Source organism: Poecilia reticulata, linkage group LG2, assembly GCF_000633615.1.
Source record: "Poecilia reticulata strain Guanapo linkage group LG2, Guppy_female_1.0+MT, whole genome shotgun sequence".
Taxonomy (NCBI): domain Eukaryota; kingdom Metazoa; phylum Chordata; class Actinopteri; order Cyprinodontiformes; family Poeciliidae; genus Poecilia; species Poecilia reticulata.
The window spans coordinates 168,059-182,541 of NC_024332.1; positions in this window are offsets into that span (position 1 = coordinate 168,059).

Consider the following 14,483-nt stretch of genomic DNA (forward strand, 5'->3'; position numbering starts at 1 on the left):
TTGTTTTTTATACCATATTGCCAAAATGGGCAGTTGCCCTGAGCGGCGTCAGACAGTGGGATGTGGGGCGTTGAGCACCAATTAAAAAAACTAAATCATTTCTATTTGTTTAGCTTTTTTGAATAATAATTTTTTGATAAAATCCAAAAACATTTGCATCTATTCTTCTTTAAAATGTCTTAAAGCTCAGATATTTATTATGTTTATCTGTTATTGCTTACATAAATGCTACCAGTAATGTGGATAAATTAAACCTGTAAGCATCAAATGAAGATTTGTGTTCTTACTTTAATTGAAAAACTCATCTTCTACATTCCTAAGTCAGTTTAAATGGCAAAAATGAAGCAAAATAACCCAAATATTCTCCAAAATCATGATTTTCATCGTTTTTCCTTTGAGAAAAGAGCAAACTGAAGTTATATTGTATGCTAGCACGGTTTTATCCAGAAGAATCTATATGCCAGAACTACAATTAAGCTTAAACTGAAGGTGCTTTAGAATGACTGGATCGATTATTCTGTGTCAGTCCGTGTGCGAAGCCAACAGGAGGTTATTCTGCATTTCATGCTTTCATTCTGTCAGTAAAAGCCATTGGGAGTGTCTTTGCAAAGTTTCTTCCTGCTGTGGAAAAATGTGCAAGAAATACTTTTTATTTTCCTTTGTTTGAAGAATAAAAGCATTTCTCTGCAGTCAGGTTGGAAGCGGACCTTCAGCAGCTGGTGAAATGACATGTTTCCCTTCGTGTTCTTTAGTATAAACTTCCTTTTGTGCCAAATTTGAGACCAGACTTGCCTGAATAGGGGAAAGTGATCCGGTTATGGGAATAAATTAAGCAGTTTTTGGTTCTGTTGCAGGAAGTGATGAACCAGGGTGAAGCTTCAGAATGAAACTTTCTGCAACAACAGGAGCAAATCAAGGCAAAGCATTGAATCTCCACCATTCCAAAATGTACAGAAAAGATACAATTCCTGACATTTTTTCCTTTTCCTGCTTAATAACAATAAATATCCAATATTTTAATTTTAAAGTGTTAAAAAAATAATGATTTGCACATCATTGCAGAAATTATCTTATTAAATGAAAGCCATCCAATCTGCACATCATTATTTGAAAATGCTTGCAGTTTTTTGCCAAATTTAACTAACAGCCTATTTAGATGCGTCAAACTTGAGGCTCGGGGGCCAAATCTGGCTTTTTAGCTTTTTATGTGGCCCTCTCGAATCCTGACTCCAAGCGACATAAATCAGTTTTTTGTGATTCCAAAATTGCAAAAATTAATGCAAAATCAACAGATTCCTGCAGTTTTTCACTGTAGTGCATAACTTTTAGTTTATTGCAAATTTTACATGAAAATGGATTTAAGTGACTACTTAAATAATCCTGAACTAATTCAGTAAGTGATTAATTGTGGAGTGTACAGACACAAAAATAAGGATATTTGAGGAAAGAACAACATAATCTGAGCAGATATTAAGCCTGGATCATACCAAAAAATATACAATTAGCATGTAAGATAAAAACCTTGTATTTGTTTCATTATCATCATTTTTAAATATTTGTTTTTAACCCATCCAGACCAAACGTACTGGCGACGCTCAAGCCAAATTTGCAGTATCGTAACTCTGCCACACTTTGTGCTATTTGAAAAATGTAAACAGTTTCTTAAACTGGAGACGTTGCGCTTTCCAGCCAATATCGGGTTATTACGGCAATTTCACTCCTGCTGTAGCAGGAAGTGATATTAATTTGATGAAACCCTCTTTTACTGGGCCGTAACTTGTGAAAATAACTTACTAGGCATTGAGAGTTGTTCTGGATAAATGGACAAATACATATTTACTCACAGGACATGTAAAGAACTGCGTGCAATTAAAATAAGCAAAAACTATCCAGGCGGAGATTTGAAACTTAGGTCATAAATACTGCAAGCTGCAGTTTAAATTGTTCACATTAGCTGGATTTTTTCTTTGCTCTTAAGGTTCAGGGCAGTCATGTTTCAGCAGCACGTTTCTGATTCCCTTTGTGTTTCTGCTAATTGTCTTGTTATTGTGTCGGGGAGAGATATGCAGAGAAAACTGGAAATAAAGTGGCAGTATAACCACCATCTGTTGTCAAGGTCACTTGGCGCTATAAACACATCCGTCATGAGCAGAAAATGTTCACACTTTACTGGGAATGGAGTCGTTAGTCTTGCTGACATTTCTCGTTCAATATTTTGGATCATTGTGTGGGATAACAGGGCCGATATAATCACCAGAGCAGATATAATCACGTTTTTGATCTATTTATACAAACCGAGGCACTCGACTTACTTTAAAAAAAAATAAAAATTGGCAGCACAACCTGGTGACATTCTCCAACGATGCCAGCATGTGGTTCTGCTTTCTTGCTCCTGACATTCTTCGTACAACGCTCTTTGAGGATCGTTTAGCCAATGAGACGAGCCTTCACAAAGGGCAAATTCCCCAACTTCCTGTCAGTCATGCATGCGCCGCTTTGGCTTTGTTTCATCTCAAATGCCAAGGCGGGAGTACACCCGCGTCTTGGCAGCTGAATTCAGGTTATTTCATGGTGGAATCAGAGACCAGACTGTTAATCATCGCTTATTTCCTGAATTTGTCTTTCTTTTTTTGGGTTTGGATCACTTTATTGAAAAGAAAACGGCGTTAATAACCCAGATACACGTGGAGCCGCTCTGATTTAGAAAGTAACCATCCTGCTTAATTAGAGACTTCCTTGGCAGGGGAAGTCAAAACAAATCCAAGTCCTGCCTGTGAAACTTTAATTAAACACGATGGAGTTGGCCGCACTCTATCATAATTTTCCTGCTTTGCTGTTCACGTTGTGCCCGTTTTTTATATTTTTTCCCAAGCTGGAGGTAGTAAAATATAAAATATAATGCAAACGGCATGAAATATTAAGCAATGCAGGTTTTTGGTGAACAGCTTGAGTGTTTGGGTTTCATCCAGAAACCCATGTTGGGTTAATTCATCTCTCTAAATGAAGTTTTATTATTTATTTGTTGTCTTGTTCAGTTCAATTCCTTTCCTGAATGTCAGTGTTTTTGTATTTCCAATTTTTGAATAAATAAGTCACCTACAGGAAACAGGAAGTTGTAGATTAAAGATTATTATCTCAACAAATATACTTAAGTTTTGTTTGCAACAAAACTATTACTACAACTAACAATTATTTTAGTTATACGATTTTTCTGACGATTAATCGATTAATTGAATAAAACAAATACTTAAATTGTGCAGATTTTTTCATTTAACCACGTTAGCATTTTTATACATAATTAGAAATACATTAAAAGATTAAAATAAATAATTTTATTCCTTTTTCTAATAAGAAAACAAACATTTCTTTGGTGAAATGTAACCATTTGAAGCCAAATAACCAATTTGAGGAGATTTGTGTTAAACATATTTACAGACAAAGACGTGTGCAGATTAAATGTAAAATTTACATTTACATTTATTTAGCACAGTTTTGGGCTAATTATAACTCTGTGTACTTCAGTTAATGATTAATTGGATAGTAAGTTAGTTGATTATTTCAATAAGTGATTAATCACTAATAATATGATTAATTGTTTCAACCCTCATCAAAAAATAAGTTTGTTTTGTTGCTCCAGGTGTGGCATTGAGAGCAAAATTCGGAGTTCAGCAAATAAGTTTAAACTTTTTTCCAAGCAAAACGTAAAACATAAAATGATACAGTTTAAATTTTTAGAACATGCCTCACTCTTTGGAGTTTTATTATTACTTACATTACTGTTTATTTTAAAAATGACTCACTTCTAGTGTTTTAAAACTCAGAAAATTACCAATTTTTCCAGTTAGTCAAGGCAATTTTACTTATGCAAAGTTGTTGGAACCCCTCAGAAAAAAACCCACTGAAACATCTTTAAACTCAGAAAAGTAAGAGTAGTATTTTATTGTTTAAACATTCAGTTGGTTAACTGTGGTTGTTGACTCCATGCCTTGTCCGACACGCTGCTCCCAATAAAGCCAATGAGTGTGCATAAAACCCACCTTTGGTTTTGTAAACAGTGCCCTGCTTACATTTAGCGTCTGTAATAAATCGTGTGTTAACTCGCCTGAGGCTCGACGGTTATTGGTTTTTAAAGCTACATGAAGTCCCGTTGGAAAGCGAGTCTGACCCAATAGCTGCTGGAATGGATTTATTTATTTCTATTTGCAGAGATCTACTACTAATTTCCTTTATATTACTGCCATTAATTAATATTTAATTCTAATTGTTCGTTTTGGTCAGCCTTAACTTGACGTTTCCGCTGCTGAAAGCTTCAATCTGACCACCGGCTGCCATGTAGCACAGCTTTGTTAAAGCGTTAGCAGCAGAGCTGCACAGCTTGATGAAACTTAATTTAAGCTAAAACAATCTGAGAGGCTCTGTAGAGACAGGACATAACTCTAATTAGCAATGGCAGCCTCACACAGAGCCCTGATTAATATTTGCGTTAATAATAATACCTTAGAGCTAAAAGGCATTCTGACCCTCCTGTCTGGACCTCCTTTTATTAATTTGGACATCAGTTTCAAATGAACCTGCAAGGTTTCCTGATGGTTTTATTTTAAATGTTCTGCTTTCATGGATTGGTGTAGTCAAAGCAACCCTTCTTAGTGAGTCAGTGTTATATTTGCAGATATTTTTTGTAGACCATATCTCAGATATAGAAAGTAGAAAGAAAATGCAGCTTGGAAAGCTGAAATACATCAGTGCAGCTCTACTTGAGACACCATTGGCTGGTGTTTACAAAGCAGACCAATCCAGGAGCTCCATTCATTCTCCCTGCAGTGATTGACTGCAGCCCCAAAAGCAGGAATAAGAAAATGTGGAGCTCAATTTCATTTCAGGATGATGACGGCAAAATTTAGCTTTTTTTTCTATACTTAGATCTTTTAATGTTGTAATTTGGCCTCCAACCAGAAGAGGGCGGCACTTGCCATGTTTAAGTGGAGGCAGTTGATGCAGAAATAAAGATGGCGGCGTCTTACAAGAACAGGGAAGAGAAACAGTCCAAATAGAGTTCGGTGTGGGATGATAAATTCACTTTATGCCGTTTTGTTTTGAAATATAAAGACTCAGCAAAGTTTGATAGAGCAACGATGAAAATGTTTGATTTACTACGAAGGTAAAGATGTGATTATGATAGAAAAGCAGAGAAGAAAACAAAGAAAATGGCAACATAAGCATCTTTTCTTCTACTAAGCAACTACTAACTAGAAACCCCTCCACTAAGTTTGAGGGGTTTGTTATATTTCATAGATATGCCTAAATTTAGTAATGCAAGAAAAATGTGACAAAATTAGTTGCAAAGTAGCAAAAGTCAATGCCAGTCACATAGAAAATTAGTAAGAAGATCTGTTAAAAAGTCTCAATATCCAGGTGTTTAGTCAATAGAAATAATTCTGGATATCCCCCAAAATTAACATTCTGTGTTACTGAATGTAAAACAGTGAGAAATTTATTTATTTTTTTTTACATATGTAATAAAAAAAGTCTTGTTTCGAGGGTACTTTCAGCAGAAACATTACTGTTCCAGCTCACGCTGCTGCCATATTAAGATTCAGCGATAATCAGCTGGAATAAGAAGCTTTCACAGTTCAAAATGTGAAGTCACAGAGTACGCATGTGTCATTAAGACGATGTGGCCTCTGCGCTCTGTGTAAACCCAGACAGCGCGGCTCGGAGTGTGAATCAGGGCCAGTGTTATCAGGCTGTCAACACTCTGAGGCCTAAATCCCATAATAACAAACCCCGGCTGCTCCGATGAAGACTCTGGTCAGTGAGGAGGAGGAGGACAAGAAGAAGAAGAAGCAGCTGTCCCCTGAGTCACCCTCTGCATCTGCATTGTTAATGTTGAGCTGATGTGTTCACATCAGAAACGTTCCAGTTCAGCAGCCACACTTCTACATGAAACTCACAAATTATACATACCGCAGATGCTTTTATGTGCTAACATTTATTCGTTACTATTTGATGCATCTTAGTGAGACATACACATCATAGATATAAACCGAATATGATATTCTATAGTTCTTATATGGCCCCCTAGTCAACTTAAATGTTATTGAACCAAACAAATCGAATCACAGTAACATATTTTGCTGGACGATAAATTATCCCAGGAGTTATTGCGATAATTTTTAGACCTTTTTTTAAGTAATACAATGGTAATAATAATGTAATAACACATTCTCAAATGAAATGAATAAACAATAAAATTATCCAAATGAAAATTATTGAGTTCATTTTAATTTGATTCATTTTGCAAAAAGCTTGTATTGCCTAGTTACATCTTTTCTGTGAATTTACACAAATCCCCACACTTCTTCATGCTGATCTACAATTGTGAGTTTATTGCAAATTTTCCACAAAAATGATAAAGAATGTATCGTTTAAGTGATGCTAACTCCCACCTGCAGGTGGCAGTATTTCTTACTTCTACTACACTTCTGCCTGAGCTTTAGTTCTTGATCATTTTGATTATGAAAAGTCACATTTATCGTCATAAATATGTGCAAATATTTCTAAATTTGCTCCATGAAATCTGTGATTTTAATTGCAAAAAATGACACAAATAATTAAATCTTTCAGTTTTTCAAATTTTTAGGGTCACAATTGGATTCAGAAACAATTTTTCTATTCTAGTTCTTTAAAAGAAACTAAAATAAATGTTTTGGCTATTTTGAATTGCACCTCTAAAAACAATCATAAAATCCTGGAGTGTAACAAAAAAAAAGCTCAATATTATTTAATAATATTTGTATCAAATTTAGATGCAGCTATTCATTAATATTTTAACATGTTAATGGATTTTATCAGTGCATTCTGCCACAACCGGCCCTTTAAGACCATTCACACCCCTGCTCTACAGCATCCATGCATGTTATACATGCATCTTTGCATTAAAAGAATATCCTTTAATGCAGCAAACTGTGAAATGCACATTTCACCCCACTGAGACATGCATGCAGGCTTTTCAGCCCCAACAGACGCCGTTCTTCAGCACACAGTCATGCTTTAAGCCCCGGAATGGATGAGCATGTCGGCGTGGACGTTTGATTTATCCTCGTAATATCCATCGGGTCAGTGGGACCTTGGGAAGGCTGGGCCATAAAATCAGGGCTCTGGCTGGGCCTTTTTAATACAGTCTCAGTAAAATGGCTGAAGGTCAATGGCACTCTCACTCAATCAGATAGAAACAGCCGGAGCAACTCTTGTAGCGCCGGAGTTGGGCCGATGCAGGACAGTAATTCTAGGTAGACGTCTTGACTTTTTTTTACCAAGGGAAGTTATTCTGACGCTATAGAAACAACAGTAAATACACAACTTTCTTCATATTGTTTCGTGTTGCTATGACAACCAGGTTTTCAATCTTGACTCTCAAATTCAATTTTTACTCTATAAAAAGTGGTTTGCATTACAGATTTTATTAGTTTGATAGAATTCCTCTGTTATCTGCAGTTCTCAGATAATAGAGTATATTTTGACATAAGCAATGAAAACGTGGATCCATCTTGTGTCTTACTGGTTATTAAGTCTGCTGGTGATAGTGGTAGTGGTCGTGTACTGGTCTGATCATTGTTTAAAGTAGGAAAGCAACTTATTGTTTGAGTTAATCTAAAGTTGATTGATGTAATGAGTTTCCAAAACAAGAAGGGCTCTATTTTCTGAATTTAACAAGAACATTATTAAAATTTAACATTATTTTGAATCAGTTGTATTAAATGCTGAGTGAATAAACAGATTTTTTTTTTTCACATCATTAAACTTAAGTATATTTAGAAAATGTAGCAAAACCGAAATAGTCTTAAGGACACACATACCGCTAAGTATATTGCTAAATATATATTCAACATTTAAAACGCACAGCTCTAGAGACTATGTGGATAAGGTTGCTGCTAAATAGGAAAATAAAAGATGAAAATTATAAAATATCTGAAACACATAATTCCTTATGAGCGGTACTATCTATGGTTTTTCTCCAGGAAATGTTTTAACGTCAAAAATCAACCGTTTTTCTTGGCATCATGTTCTTAAGTGTCTATATTTCAAAACAGAACCACATAAAGTGCATTTTGCATACCAAACTGGACCGTTCTCTTTCCTGTTCTGGCATAGTTCCGCCATCTTTGTTTCTGTATCAACTCTCTCCACTTAAAGATGATCAGTGGTGACCTCTTCTGGATGGAGGCTGAACCACAACACAACGTTAACAGTTGATCAAATGGAACTAATTTTAATCTAATAAACTTTTAATTGACCATAATCTCCAAGGAAACTAAACTAAATATTAAACCAAACAGATCCATGAAGCGTCTGCTGTGATTAAACCAACAAGTTAAATTTAGATGCTGCTCTAAGCTTTAACTGAATTGACTCAAATCTAACATTTATTTTAGAGGTTCAGGAAATGTTAAGGCCTTAATAATGAATATTTTATGCTCTCGCAGATTCATGAAAGCAACTTAGGGTTGCTCAGAGGTTTAACTAAGCCGTTTTGGTGAAACTTTTCTCCTTCATATCCATTATTTACACCAGTGGTCCCCAAACTTTTTCCTGTGAGGGCCACATAACTTTTCCCTTCTCTGGTGGGGGGCCCGAGTCAGTTTGTAACAGAAAAAGTGTTACACGTTTATCACCTGCGCTGCCGGAAATTGTTGACGGGGCGGGGGGTTATTTATTACCCAGAAAGCACATGGGCAAAAACCGTTAGTGAAACCGTCACTGGGACTGACTAGTATATATTCCATTGAGGGAATGAATTCCTCATATGTTAACATAAAGGATCGTTTTGAAGTATAAGCTGCTACTTGCAGGCAATGCTTTGAAGAATTCGACCTTCATCTGCTATACCGCTATCAAACAACCGTACTGATTAAATAACATAAAAGTAAAGCAGTTCCCTAAAAGTCCAACAGATGGCAAAACAAAACACCCAGAAGGAAAATCCACATATAAACCGGAAAATACAATGTATAAAAAAAATCTGAATGCTCTGTGGTATTGTTCAGGAGGCCGGACCAAATATGGAGGCGGGCCGTAGTTTGGGGACCTTCTTCCCTGTATAATATTTCAAAGTTGTTCGAAGATTTATTGACGATAAGTAGGACCTTGATCGGCTCACATCAAGCTTTACTGTGATGTTTGATGTTGATTGTTGACGTCGTTACATCTTGGTGAAGTTTTCTATCTTTAAGATTATTATGCGGGATGTTACTGTGAACCGTTTTCTCCAACTGGAATCTGAATAAGAACAAAAAGAAAGCTGCATTAACGCCTTAGATTGCATTCAATCATTTTCTGTTGCTGCCGATCTTCTCAGTCTCCCTTTATGATCGGATCTGTGGAACATTTTTTATTCCTCAGCTCTTTGTTCTTGTGTTTACGGCTGTAATTGCCGTCTGTCTGTGCCGCCTGTACTTTAATGTGTTGGAGTAGAGTTTTTCCATCGCTGCAGCTCCAATTCCTGTTGAGCCACCTTGAAAAGTAAAGCTGAGTTCAACTGAAAAGATAGCTGCTGTAAATAGTTTCCTGTCATAACATGTCTAGTGGGGAAAAAAGTTTTGGTTTCATGGATTTCAGCGAGCCGTCAGGCTGGGGAAAATGCTGTTTCAGCTGCAGAATCCCCCTTTTTTAATGAGAATTTATTGTGTTCAATACAACAAAACTTTGGAATGCAGAAACTATTTAAAAAAAAAAGAAATCAAATGATGCCCTTTTTCTAAAAATAACTATTATTATTCAGCAGCTCTCACAGAAAAACAAACAAAACATATTTCACTTTAATTACTGTGATCAACTGTCTTTAAAGCACAGCGTTGCCGTGACGAGTAATGTTTCTGAAACACGTCTCGGAATAAAAAAGCCCAACAGCTGCACTGTTTTTATGATCCCACTCCATCACTATCTGATGACTTATTGAGGTTTTGTGTGTCGGTGGCGTGTTGTCTTTTTGTCGGGCTGCAGAAATTAGAACTCAATTCAGAGCAGAGCAACGTCGCCTCGAAGCCGCACTTTAAGGGCGAGTAGAAAACAAACAGATCTGCAGAGAAAGAATGGCGGCGGCGGCGGCGGCTGTGATTAATTGCGTGTGCGTTTCCTTCCGTCAGTTTTGGGAGCGACTCTGACGAATGAATAAAATGTGATTTGGAGGGTTTAATTAGACAGAGAGCCGCGGAGTCTAACAACCAGCATTCACCGGGAAGAAAATACATTTCTGTGTTTTTTAATTTATTTCTGTCATACGCAATTCTGCAGGGATATCTATTCTTTTTTTTTAATATATTTCAATTAGAGCAGTAAGAACAAGGAACTCGGCAGCAACAACTTAACATGAATATGTATGTTTCATTTTGAAGTAAAAATAAAGACGTTTGTAAGTTTTTCTTTACGTTAATCTAGCCAACAGAGCTCTGTTAACCAGAATATTTAAAATTATTTGACGTAAAATGTTAAGAGTACAACGACCAGCTAACAATTAGCGGCTAATGTTTCCACTTCAAATCCGGTTTGATGTGTGATTTCACACACATCAGATTTAATCAAAATGAAATGCAACTGAATCTCACATTATGATTATTATTAAAATTTATGGGTGAAAATAGATGGATGGGATTTTTTTTTTATTTTGTTGACTGCAGCAGTCAAAATGACAGACAACTAAAAAGTCAATTTCTGGCTTAGATTTGTTAGATTAAAAGTAACTTTTGAAAAAAAAGAACCTTCAAGTCACACATTTCTGTTTTTAAAAATATATTTTTATTGGTCTGAAAATGTAAGATTCTAATTTCAAATATGTTTTTGTTAACTGCAAGCATAAAATCAAAGTAATTAACAGAAAGAACATGTAAGATGTATTTTCTCCTAAACCAATGTTTTAAATCGTCAAATATAAAAAGATAACCTTAGTGGACTTCTGTTAATGATATTTTTGAAAACTGGATGGATCATTTATAAGCTTTTCCCAAGACAAATTTGAAGACAACATTTCAGTGGAACCTGTCTGACAGCATGAAGTAGGCTAAACCATCTCACAAAGCAAAACATCATGGCCTGAAATTCAACAACAAACGATGAAGAGATGTTTGCAAAGTCATTTCTAAGACTTTGGGACTTTTATTTTTCCTTCTCAAATTAAAATCACTTGAAACCTTTCTTTTGAATTTACTCACATAATCTTAAAAGTTTAAGTTTGACATAAAACAAAAGAAATACCAACAGTTTGTCTCAGCACTGTTGACAAGTAGGTAACTTTATTTAAAAACAAATATTTAATGTAAATGACTCACATTAGATGTTGAGCACATGCTTTGTTCTGTGAGGAAACATTTTTAGCTGCATATAAATACATTTATTTGAAATGCTTATGAGCCACTAGAGACTATACATCCCGTTAATGCAGTCTCTTTCAGCAATAATGAGTTTATCCACAAGAGATTTCTTTTTTTTTTTGTTCTCCTCTCAGCTGGAGACCTGCTTTGAAAGTCCTAATGTTGTGTTTGCGCGGGCGAAATGGAAGATTTTTGTAGGAAAACACATTAGCTGTTGGGATTTAGTTATAGATTAACTGCGCTCTGGTTATTCCTCAGCCTCTGCAGCCGGTGTCCATCAGCACTAATGTTTCCTTTTGGCATTAAACACCTGCTGCTGCTGCTGAGGAATCTGGAAACTCTTGAAAGTAAAGTACAGCAGCTGCAGCACAAAGGTGGAGAGAGAACTATCAGTTGATGCTGCTGGATAAAAAACAAATTAAGGTTATTTGGCATCAATGCGTTGGAACGATCCAAAAAGAAGCGAGCGCTTCTCCCCCGTGACAGACTGCCAGGCCTGCTTATTGCCATTTAGAACGACCTTGTCACTCCTACTCGGCATATCTTTAAATTACATCCCACTGAGAACCTCTAATGCCATCATTACGATTATTAATGATTCATGACACAAGCCACCACTGGGAATAATGGTTTCCTTATGATGTAATGCCGCCAGTTGCTTAGTCGCCGTGTCAGGGAGTCAAATATTGAGAGTGCAACGATGCAACAATGTAAAAGTGGTGCATGGAAAATCCAATTTCATCTGTGGGTGAGCTACTCTGGATTAAACACCCACATATCTGTAATTTGTTTGAAATAGATCAGCTTTACCGATATTATCTGGATTGAAAAGGTGCAGCTGAGATTCGTTTTTGGGCGTTCAGTGGGAGAGTCTGTGGTCGACGGCTCCGTTCAGTCCAGCCGTAAATCACTGCTGATTATTTGTAGATTATTCAGAAGAATAAATGTTACATTGTTATTTTGTCACAAAGTGGAGTGTAGAACACAAACAAGACAGCTGGTTGGTGTTTCCGCACTTTAGCTGAACTTGGTGGAAGAAAGATTGACTGAAGTGTCACGGGAAACTTGTTAGCTTATAATAAATAAATTCAGTAAAACACTTGAAAATGTTCGAGGTGAATCCTAAGATGTCTGAGTTTTCTTCTTGCAAATGTTTGACTTTTCAAACTCAGAAATGTTCACATTTTTGCTAGAAAGTTTCTGAGATTAATTGCAAAATTTATGAGAGTTTTTCTTTCAACTTATTTTATTTTTCAAACTCTGAAATTTCCAGATTTTTTACTAGAAGATTTCTGAGATTAATCTAAAAATTTCAGTTTTTTCTGGCATATTTTGAACTTTTCAAATTCTAGAAATTTTCTCAGATGTCAACATTTGATTGATTTATTTTTTTGTCAAAAATTTACTCCATTTTTTTTATCTATAATGTCTGTAATAATAGATTCATATAAAAAAATGCAGGCATTTAGTCTTTAAGATAGAGTCTTTAGCATGGGAACATTTCAGAGTTGTGAATTTTTGTGACTTATTTTCTGTTTTCTTCAGTTTTGCCATTGATTTGAAATTATCAGTAAGTTTGTGAATATTTTCAGCAGACAAAAAAAAATCAAATTTGATGCTTTTATTGAAGCAGTTAACCAGGAAGTCGTCTGTTTTATTGAATAATTTGGAGGCTGGGATCAAATCTGTGCAGCCACGTCCTTTTTAGATGGCAGCTCTCTGTGGTATTAGAGGCTTATAATCATCTGAGTGTAACGCAGCGTGCATGCTTCCGGCCATAATGTTATATCAGCTTTTAACACTGCTTGTTCAGTTCATCTGTATCATCTCCAGCATCTATTTTAAAAATTGCTGGACCCAACAGTTATTGCAGCGTTATGATAAAGCCCGTAGCGACAAAATCATATGCAACGGGTCCTTGAACAAATGTCAAGGTTTAATTAAATGAACTTTAGTTAATTTAAAATTGATCTTTATATTCTACAGGCTACTGAACATGCAGTCCGGGCCTGATCCAATTGACCGAAGTTTGTATTTGGGTCAGAATGCAGGAGGGTGGCGCATTAAGATGCCGATCTGACCTTTAGCTTTGCAGGGAAAAGATAGCAGCTGTAGAGTCATTAAGATGTAGAGTGTAATGAGGCTGGTGTACAGTGGTCTTCAAAAGTTAGGAGAGAGTTCCTCATCGCTCACCCAGCCACCCACAGAGAGCCGCCTGCTACAAATCGACTGCCTGAGGCGCAGAGTTAACATCTTCACACATCTGAACTTTGTTTAATCCGTAACTTTGTCGTATTCGGCGGCAGATAAAGACGAGAGCAGCTCAAATATTCAAGGCACACAGATGCAGTCAAAAGACAACAGAATGGCGATGGCGTAGTTTTCACGTTCAAATCTGCAGAGGAAATGCATTTTTAAATGCAAGCATTTTGTTAAATAAAGCTTATCTGCCCTAGTAGAATGTTTTTTTTCATTTCCACCCTTTAGTTGAAGCCATAATTGTGCAGATAAAGATCAGATGAAATCATTGGGTGAAGTCAGGAGACGGGCACAAAAAGATTTTTCTAGATTTAAAATATTTGAAAGAAATTGCAGTTTGAGAAGCTGAAATGCAAAGTTGGAATGCTTCTTCTTGATTGGCTGGCATTTATTTTCCCTGCTGCTAATTGGTCGAAGCCCAAAGAGCTCCTGAGTTGGTGCCAGCGCAATTTTCAAAATATATTGAGATATATTTAGTGTTTGAACTATTACAATAGGTTATTATAAACATTTTTAGAGACGTTTGAAGTGGATTTAATCAATTCGTAGGAGCTACAACTCTCCATAGCTCTGTTTCCATTACAAAAGTTTGGAAATCTCTGTTTATATTCTGCTAGCATAAAAATCCCCCCAAAACAATTAATGTTACCATTAAATAAAAAGTGAAATTAAAATCACACATGAATTAGCTTGTAATTAAAACTCATGGCAGTGACGGATGTAAACAGCTGCATGAGATATATTCATAGTTCAGCCACCATGGAGCGACAAGACCCGCCCACTGAGGAGCGGCTATGAATGTGGTGTTTTGGAGAAATTGTAACCGGCCATTTTACAGAAGAGCGATGGCTTCAACACCTT